This window comes from Theobroma cacao, chromosome 5 (assembly GCF_000208745.1).
Source record: "Theobroma cacao cultivar B97-61/B2 chromosome 5, Criollo_cocoa_genome_V2, whole genome shotgun sequence".
NCBI lineage: Eukaryota > Viridiplantae > Streptophyta > Magnoliopsida > Malvales > Malvaceae > Theobroma > Theobroma cacao.
The window spans coordinates 34,434,384-34,444,550 of NC_030854.1; the positions used below are offsets into that span (position 1 = coordinate 34,434,384).

Genomic DNA, 10,167 nt, shown 5'->3' on the forward strand with positions numbered 1-10,167 from the left:
TTTGTAACGATTATTAGTTGAGATTTATGATGTGATAATATGAAGTATAAGTTTTAACTTTTTTAATATAACATGATTTTAAATAATATGAAAGGATCGATGAATCCTTAACTATCTCATAATCTTATTGTATTAATTTCAAAATTTATCACAATGATTGAAATTATATAAATTCTCATACTCTATGAATAATTGAGATTACAGAATTATATACAATTACTATAAGTGAAATGAAATTAATTAAGAATGGTCACTTTCATTTATCTTTAATTTTTAATTAAAAAAGCAATTAGTAAGGATATAAGATAAATTTTTGATAAATATTTTAGATTCGAATTATAATATTTTCTCTGATATTAAAAATGCAAGAATCACATAAAGGGGAAGAAAAGTGGGTGGTGTCATTGCGATGCGCTATTGCAAGTTTGCGTGGGTTCTTTGCTTCAATGGTTTTGAAGTTTGAAAGGCAAATCTCAGGCCCTGTTTTAAGGGCAAATCCAATTAACTGTTCTGGCCCATTGCAACGAATTAGCCATCTAAGGATAATAGAACTCTTAAAACATGGGCTTTTTGTTCCGAATTCTTGCTGTGGAAGGGTTTTCTTTTTAAAAATTAAAATTGGCCCAAAGTTGGGTGCAATATTAGAGTTTTTTTTTTTAAAAAAGGTAATCACTTTTTGGTTACATAATTATTAAATCGAAATACATATTGTGTATTAATATTTTATTTTTTAATATCAAGTATTATATCATAAGATATAAAAACAAATTTTAAAATTAATTATAAATAACATTTATATATGTAAAAAAATTGAAAAATGTTATATTTTTAATAGAATTAAAGATTTTAGGATGTAAATTGAAAAGATAATTAGTTTTTGAATTTAAACTTTTAACATATTCTTTAATAATATAGATCTTTAAATAAAATATATACTTTTTTATATTAATTTATTAATTAAAAATAAAAATATTTATTATGTTAAAATTAAAAGGGAATTTGATTTTTTAGTATTTTTTGTTTAAAATCTAATGATTGAAATTCATAAAATATAATTTTTCATGTTTCAACTTTAAAAAAATAATAAAAATAAAAGTTTTAATAATTAATTAAAATTAAAATTATAACAAAGTATATAGATTGTATTGTACGATATGTCTCCATATCATAAAATACGTATTACGTATTGTATGATACACTTTCGATACTTAATCAAATAAGATACAATTATAAATATGTATTATTTACGTATCGTATGATAATGATAATTATAATTGGTCATAAATATATGACATATTAATCGTGTAGATTTGCTGCAATCAAATATTTTTGTTTAGTATTGAAAAAGTTGGCTCAATCACTAACTTTCACTTGATGTGAGAGGTTCTTATAATACACACAATCCTAGTAATTGTTGCTAATCAAAGGAAACAAAAGAGCAAATCTCGCTAGTTTTCAAAATAACAAAGAATTAGGAAACAAAGGAGAGAATCTCGGTAGTTTCCAATACGCCCCCTTAAGTTGGAGCATGGAGATTTTGAATGCCCAACTTGCTAACCAAAAACTAAAATTGTTGTTTTCCCAATGCCTTGGTGAAAAGATCAGTTGATTGATTGTGAGAGGCAATGTAGCGACTAACAATTAAACCTCGCTGAATACAATCACGAACAAAATGACAGTCAATTTCATTGTGCTTGATAAGATCACTACCGGAAGATAAAAATATTCCTTTGCTTGGAGCAAGTTTAAGATATCTCAAGATCTGTAGAGCAGCTTGCCAATGCCCTTGACGAGGTTGGTGCATGAATTGAGATAAAATATGAATTGAATAGCAAATATCAGGCCTAGTGATTGTCAAATAAATCAATCTCCCAATTAATCGACTATAAAAACTAGGATCATCAAGTAAGTCGCTATCATCCAAAGCTAACTTATGATTTTGTTCAATGGGAAAGTGTACTAGCTTGGAAGCAAGCATACCTGCTTCTCGTAAAATGTCCAACGTATATGTTCGTTGAGACAATGCAATACCGCCACGACAACGACCGACCTCCAATCCAAGAAAATATTTATGGTTACCAAGATCTTTGATGGGAAACCAAGCCGTCAAATATTGCTTGAGAGCTTTTGTATGTGAGATGTCACTGGTGGCAATAATGACATCATTTACATAAACAAGAATGGCAGTGAATGAAGTGCCCTTATGATGTAAAAATAGAGAAGTATCAGCTTTGTATTGAGTAAAACCAAACCGCAGAATGGCAGTAGAAAATTTGGCAAAGCATTGTCTAGATGCCCGCTTTAAACCATACAGAGACTTGCGAAGCCAACAAACACGATCATCACTTGTAGATAAATAACCAGAGGGACGCTTCATGTACACTTCTTCATTTAAGTCACCATGGATGAATGCATTGTGGACATCAAATTGATGAAGAACCCAATGTTTAGCAGCTGCAGCTGCTAAAAGAGATCGGACGGTGGTAAGTTTAGCAACTGGTGCGAAAGTCTCAGTGCAATCTAATTCTTCCACCTAAGAATATCCCTTAGCCACAAGATGTGCCTTGTAGCGTTCAATTGTCCCATCAGATTGATATTTAATCTTATATTCCCTTTTACATCCTATAGCTTTCTTTGCTGGAGGTAATTTTTGTAGTGTCCATGTTTGATTTTTTTCAAGTTCATGTTGCATTGCTGCTTGCCATCGAATATCTTTAATAGCCCGTTTATAAGATATAGGCTCATCATGTTGAGTGATGGCCGTAAGAAAACAAGTGTGGGAGGGAGTGAATTTAAAGTGGGAAACAAAATGGGATAAGGGGTAAAGAGTACCTGAGGAAGCTGCCTTGGTGTTGGTGTAGGATAGACTTCTATTATTTCCTGGAAGATCAACATGAAAATCATTGAAATGAGCTGGAAACGTTTTGATGCGGATTGGGCGAGATGAGCAGTTTTGAATTTGTTGTGTTGGATTATTTACGGGTTCTACAGTCTCGGAAGGTTCAGGTTAAGGTACATTATGGATGCTAAAGAGTTCAAGTCTATTTTCGATACTTGAAGGTGAATTTAGAGGCGGAGAGCTATTCTTATCATTTTGTATTTCTTGGTCCATGATGGGTAAGGGAATAGGCGTGGCAGTGAAAGGTTCTTAAACTGGCACAATTTGCATTTGATTATGGAATGGAAAAATATTTCCATGGAACACAACATCACGAGAGACAAAGATTTGATGGGTTTTCAAATCATAGACTTTATACCCCTTTTTACCATAAGGATAACCAACAAAGTTGCAAGCGGTAGCATGCTCATGAAATTTATCTCTAGACTTGGGAATGACAGAGGCATAACAAAGACATCCAAGGATACGAAGATGAAAATAATCAGGTTTTTGAGAAAATAAGATCTCATACGGGGCTCTTTCCAAATAAAAGTGCAGTGGGAGCATAGTTAATTAAGTAAGCTACTATCAAGATACATTCTCCCCAAAATTTAATGGGTAAACCTGCTTGAAATCTCAAGGCTCTAGCCACTATAAGAAGATGCCTATGTTTACGCTCTATTACCCTATTTTGTTGAGGCATGGAGACACAAGAAAATTGACTTAAGAATCCCATTTTGTTGACAGAATTGTTGGAATTGATGATTGGTGAATTCAGTCCCATAATCACTACAATTTGTTTCATAGGGCAACCAAATTGTCTTTGTACCATGGCAATGAAAGATGTTAACAAAAAAATAGACCTTAGTCTTGGTCTTCATCAAATAAAACCATGTAGTCCTAGTAAAATCATCAACAATGCTTAAGAAATAATGGGCACCTAATAATGAAAAGGTATGATATGGACCCCAAACATCACAATGAATTAATTCAAAAGCATTTTGAGTTTTAATAAAAAAAGTAGGAAAAGACTAACGAGCTTATTTGGCTTGATGGCAAGCATCACAACACTTATTGATGGTTTTCACAAATTGAAGATTTAAATTATCAATTACAGACAATTTATCAAAAAACAATGACCAAGTCGTTGATGCCATAAGACAAACCCAGTGTCACAGGTAGAGGTTGCTGAAGCCACAAGAATGGTGATTTCTTGGAAATAATAAAAACCATCTTTAAGTTCACCCATGCCAATCAGCTTCCTCGTTGCTAGGTCCTGTAAAGCACAAAATGAGAGGAAAAAATGAGCTGCATAGTTCTAGGTTTTGGTTAATTTACTTATGGAAATAAGATTGCAAGCAAAGGAAGGTATATAAAGAACATGGCTTAGTTTAATAAGAGGATTAAAAATCACATCTCCATATGACTTGGCTGAAACAAAAGAACCATTTGGAATTTTGACAGGAGAATCAAATGGAATATTTCTTTCATTGGTCATGATACTCTTTTGCTAAGTCATGTAATCTAAAGCACCTGAATCAAGAATCCATTCAATTTTGTCATTGGACAAAGCGATAACCTTACCAGCAAAATTAGCCATAGGATTTATGCTATGGGCTTTCTCAAGATTAAGCAATGATATGAGTTGTGTGTACTATTCCTTGAAGAGACCATTGATTGGCGACCCAGTAGAATTCTTTGTTGTCTCCATGATTTTTGTATTGTTTGCTGATTTTCCACGAACTAATTTAGATTTGTTCTTCTCCCCCCAGTTTGGATATCCATGTAATTCAAAACATGTTTCCCTCGTGTGTCTATTTTTCTTGCAATAGTCACAATACAACATTGAGGTATCTCGGATTCTTGCCATAACACAAGTACTGGCAGATTTAGTATTACTTTTAGAGACAACAAAAGCAGCACCTTCTACAGAAGTTGTTCCTCTCGACGCAGCAACTTGTTGCTACCTTTCTTCTTGTGCGACAAGATCATATACTTGCGATAAGGAAGGTAACAGATCTGTGTTCAAAATTTACGATCGCATTACACCATATTTTTCATGTAATCCCATCAAGAATTGGTGAACTTTCTTTTTCTCTTTTTCCGCCGCAAGAGCTTTGGCAGCTCCACATGTTCATGATGGGATTTGGGAATAAGTGTTGTACTCATCCCAAAATCGTTTCAACTTTGTGTAATACACAACCACTGATAAATCTTTATGCTGTGTGTTCACAATATCCATTTTCAATTGATGCACACGGGGTGCATTCCCTTGAGGAAAGCATTCCTCCAAGTCGATCCACATCTCTCTTGCAGTATCCAAATATGCCACATTGTCATGAAGAGATGGATGAAGAGAATTGAATATCCATGAAATAACCATGGAATTACTTTTTATCCAGGCTACCGCATCTGGTGAATCAGATGAGGGACAAATGAGGGTTTCATCCACAAAACCAAATTTATTTTTGGTCAATAATGCATTTGTCATCGCTCTACGCCATGTTGCATAATTTTCCTCTTTGAAAAGGCAGGAAATTAAGGGTATGCTCAGGTTATCAAATGGATGTAGTGCATATGGAGATAAAAAATCATATTGATTGATGATTTGGGTATTTATATATACAGAGTCATTGCTCTTTGCTTGGGCCATCGTGATGATAAGAGAGCAGACCATAGTACTCCTACTCTGATACCATGAAAAAGTTGGCTCAATCACTAACAATACCAAAATACTTGCTTTTTTCGACGAAATTTTCTGTTGGAAAAAGCCAAAATTTCATTTGAAATACGGTGTTTCGACGAATTTCCAACGAAATTTTTCGTTGATAAAAACCTCGTCGGTAATACTTTCAGTTGGAAATCCGTCGAAAATTTTCGACAAAAAATTTCATTGGAAAAAGTAGCTAATTCGTGAGCTCCCCCACAAGAATTTTTGTCAGAAATACTTTCCCAACAGAATTTCCGTCGAAAATACTTTCCCAACGGAATTCTGTTAAAAATTTCCAAAAGAATTTTCGTCAAAAATTCGTTTTTGACGAAATTTCGTTGAAAATTGCTAACGGAATTTTCCGTTGGAACATTATTTTTGATGAATATTTTGTTGGAAAAGTAATTTCGACGGATAATTCCGTTGAAAATGCATTTCCGACGGATAATTCCGTTGAAAATTTTCAACAGAAAATTCCGTTGGAAATGTATTTCCGAAGAAAAATTCCGTTGGAAAATATTTTTCAACGAAAAATTCCATTGAAAATTTCCAACGAACTTTTTGATCCGAAAGGCATTTCCAACAGAATTTTCTGTTACAAATTTTCAATTGCATGATATATTAGTAATGCTTTTCCCAAAAAAATTACCAATAAAAATTTCGATAATAAATTATGAATTGACTTTCAATATATATATAAGAAAAACACACATTAAAACATAAAATTCAAAGTGAAATTCGTACAATTAAAATTTACCATAAACACACAAAATATAAAAATGTCAAACACATAACCTAAATTAGTTATTAAATACCTACAGTAAAAAGTATTTAAGACTAGAAATGAAAAAGAGACATCATATAATGAAATGTTGCCTTCTTACTTATCAAGATTCGAACTTGAAGTACCTGCATTTCTTTGTTTTGAAAATGCATTGGTCACAATCATTGTTTCCATCCGTGCCAACAAAATAACAATACCAACAGAGAAACAAAATAACAATCAAGCATTCGTTACCACTAGAGAAACTCCACAGAGAAATCATTGAGCTAGAAAAGCAACTTTATGCTAAACAAGCATTGAAGATGGAGAGACAGTGCATGAAAAATGCTTTGCAAGTAATGCAGCACATGGAAGGGGAGGAAGATGAAAAATTGTCTACCTTCAAGATTGAGTTTGGTGATTAAATATACACTTCCGTGACCACGGCTTTTGCGCAGATGAATGAGGACAAAAATGAATGGTAGCTACTAGGGCCCGGGAATGAAGGGAGGATGGCAACATTGGCGTAGTTAGTTCTAAACATAATGTGACTGAATGTGCTTACGCTTTATTTCTTCTACAATTTTTGTGTAATCATATTTAAGGATTCATTACCAACAGTAAGATAAAAGGAATAAATGCTATTGAATTGCTAGATTAATTGTTACAAGAAAAAGCCAACTTGCACTCTAACATTTATCTCATTGATTGATGCATAACCCCTACCTAAAGAGCAAAGGTCGAATCCTCCCTCCTCCAATTAATAAAAAAAAAAAAAAACCCAATTTGAAATTTTACATATTTATCAAAATAAAATATACTCCATTAATTCTTAAAATAATCTACTTCAAGGAATCCTTTTAAATCACAGAGACAAAAAAAATTCTTTTGACTCTCCTTCAAATCACTTGAATAATATCCTTAAATTAAAATTTTCAGACACCCTTTTCCACTTTCAATATAATAATCAGATCAATCCACAAATTCAAGCTCATAAACTGCTTCCAATAAAAAAAATCACTGAATCAACCACCACAGGCAAGAAAAAAAAGCTACTCAATTTAATTTCTAAAGCTTCCTAATTTACTCAGATGAAAAGTAATATTTTTGATTGATACAAATAAATGATAAAAGATTAGCTGCTGTTTTTTAAATTAGAAAGCAAATAATAAAAGAGCTGAAAAGGCATATATATGTATCAAGATAGGATATCAATGGATGCAAATCTGTGCAAAAGAAAAAAAAAGATTAATTTCGAATCTTTAATTCTACACTCAATAACTCCTATTCAAAGCAACACCTTTTTTAATAAACAAGTACTAAAAATTGTCTTCCAAATTTTAAACGAAGTGAGAGTCCCATATTTCGCACCAGAAACAACTGAAATGAGCAAAATTTTTCAGCACATCAACAGAAGAGCTGATGCGCAAAATTTCCAAATTTTCCAAATTTGCTAACCGAAACCACCACGATCGTTTGTTTGCTCATCCTGATCGTGTACTCAACAGATCAGATCAGTCCCATATTCCAAATTTTTCAAAACACCACGATCAGGATGAGCAAACAAATCAGTGAGGTCATGCCGGTAGGACTGCATATGTGTTAGAAAGGTCATCCCTCCCTTAGGACACCCTAAATCGGGCAGAACTTCTAATAGGCCGCCCGCAAAGCTGCAACGTGGACTTAAAAAACAGGGCAAATAATTTAAAATTAATGAATGTGAAAAACGAAACAACAAAGGAAGGGAAGTTCCAAGCGGAGCAAAGGGGTAGTCAAAATGGGTACATTCGGGAGGAAAAAAAAATAAAAAATAATAAAAAGAACAATAACAAAGAACAGAAAGAACAATAACAAAGAGACATAGGGCACATCATTTTATCATCACACCAGCATTATCAAATTCACCACAATAGTTCTAAACCCATAAAAAAATATTCTGAAAAAAAAAAAAAAGCTACAGCAAATGAAAGAAGCAAAACGAGCTACCCTTCACACTGATATCACAGCATCTAATCTCTGAACCCCCAAAAAACGGCAGAAGAATGTTTATTTAGCAGCCAAGGGTGAAGAATTGCAGCAACAAGTTTGAAGGGTTCACAGTCGAGCTCGGCCTCCGGCTCTCTTTGGGATTTCTTCGCTTCGGGTTCTGCTATCTATTACAGCTTGTTTAGACGTCGATCCAAAGGACAGGAGACGAGAACGGAGACCGTACAAAGCCCGGCGGGAGATAGGGACGACGTCGGAGGAGAATCGATTTAGATCTAGGTTTTGCACACAGGGAAGAGGGATTGATAAAGAAAATATCAAGAGGAAAGGGGGAAACAGAGAGCCGGACATGCGTGGTAGCTGAAGTATAAAATTTCTTCTGTCGAAACGACTAGACTGTAGCCCATGAATGGCCATTAGCTCAAGTCCAACGGTGTTGGGCTTAAATGCAATTAATTGAATAAGTTATTGGATCCTCTTATATTTTTCAGCCCATTTCATTTTCATTCATATCAATAACCCTGTAAATAATTTAATTTTATTAAAAATTAAATAAATTATAAATATAAATAAATTTTAATATATTTATATTAAAATTATTATGTAATGAATGATTAATAATAATAATAATATCTTTAGATATTCATAACATATTAGACATTAATTTACAATGTAACATATTTATTATTATTACTGCAACGACCTCTCCCCGATCGCTGTCGGCGTCCAAGACTTCTGAAAAAGATCCACCAAGTCTCGAACAAGCCTATCTAGAATTTGCTCGTTAATCCACTACATTCAATCACCATATAATATTGATACTTTCATATACTAAATTGAACCATAAATATAAAAATCAATGCAAATTTTTTTTCTTTTTATTCGTAAGTATATGCATTAAATCTATAATTTCTAAATTAATGTTTATATAAAAATTTAGAATTCGTTTACAACTTAACAAATAAAAGGCTACTACTTGACCCCTAACAGCGGAGTAACTTGAAATAAATGCTACCTTTACCTATTCACAGTAGATCGAACGCGTCATTGACTACACGTTAAGCTGATCCCTATCTACAAAATGGGAAATAAAGGGGTGTGAGTCTCCTAGACTCAGTGATAATCATCGACTTAGTGAGTAAGGCGTAGATGGAAAACAAGCAAACGGTAGATCAGTTGAATATAAAAATGCAAGATTTTAAAAGCAATTTGTTTCAAACGAGGGATTGTGCCTTATATAAAAATCGAGAATTTTTTATAAAGTATAAATAATCAAGGTAATAAAATTTATCATATCAAAATATATTAATAATCATTTTCGAATCAAATCAATAAAATTTAGTAAGCTCTCGCGAAATCAAATAATATTTAAAATCATGCCCAAATCATAACTCGCCCCATATGTGAGGAATTACAGATTTATTTCACAGATAAAACATATAGGGGAGTCGCGAAAAACTGTTTAATTTTTTTTTCATCATGCAGAGAAATATAATTCATAATATTAAAACTTATTTCAACTCATATAAAACCATTACATTTTTGTCAAAAAAAACAACATGGCTTATAACTTTCTTAAAAACTTGGCTTGTGCCAAAATTATTCTCATACCCAGTTATCAGGGATGCCTTGATAGAGGGCTATCCTAACCGAGTCCGCCAAAGCTATTAAAAATTTATGTACGCATAAATCATGTTTTATTTTGAAAACATAGTTCGTTCCTTGGTGTTAGCGGAGTTCATCATCACGAAGTGGTTTGGCGTGACGTGAACTCTATCCATACCTTAGGAGATACCCTACGCGCCTCTCCGACGAAGGTACATATATATA

The 10,167-nt window shown here is 33.0% G+C and overlaps 1 long non-coding RNA gene across 1 annotated transcript; it reads right to left on the minus strand.

The window, feature by feature from the left end:
- Positions 3,841-8,735, minus strand: LOC18599827. Its single transcript, XR_001927765.1, has 2 exons — positions 8,338-8,735; positions 3,841-4,154 (listed from the first exon to the last, which is right to left on the minus strand). It is a non-coding gene; the product is annotated as an uncharacterized LOC18599827 (long non-coding RNA).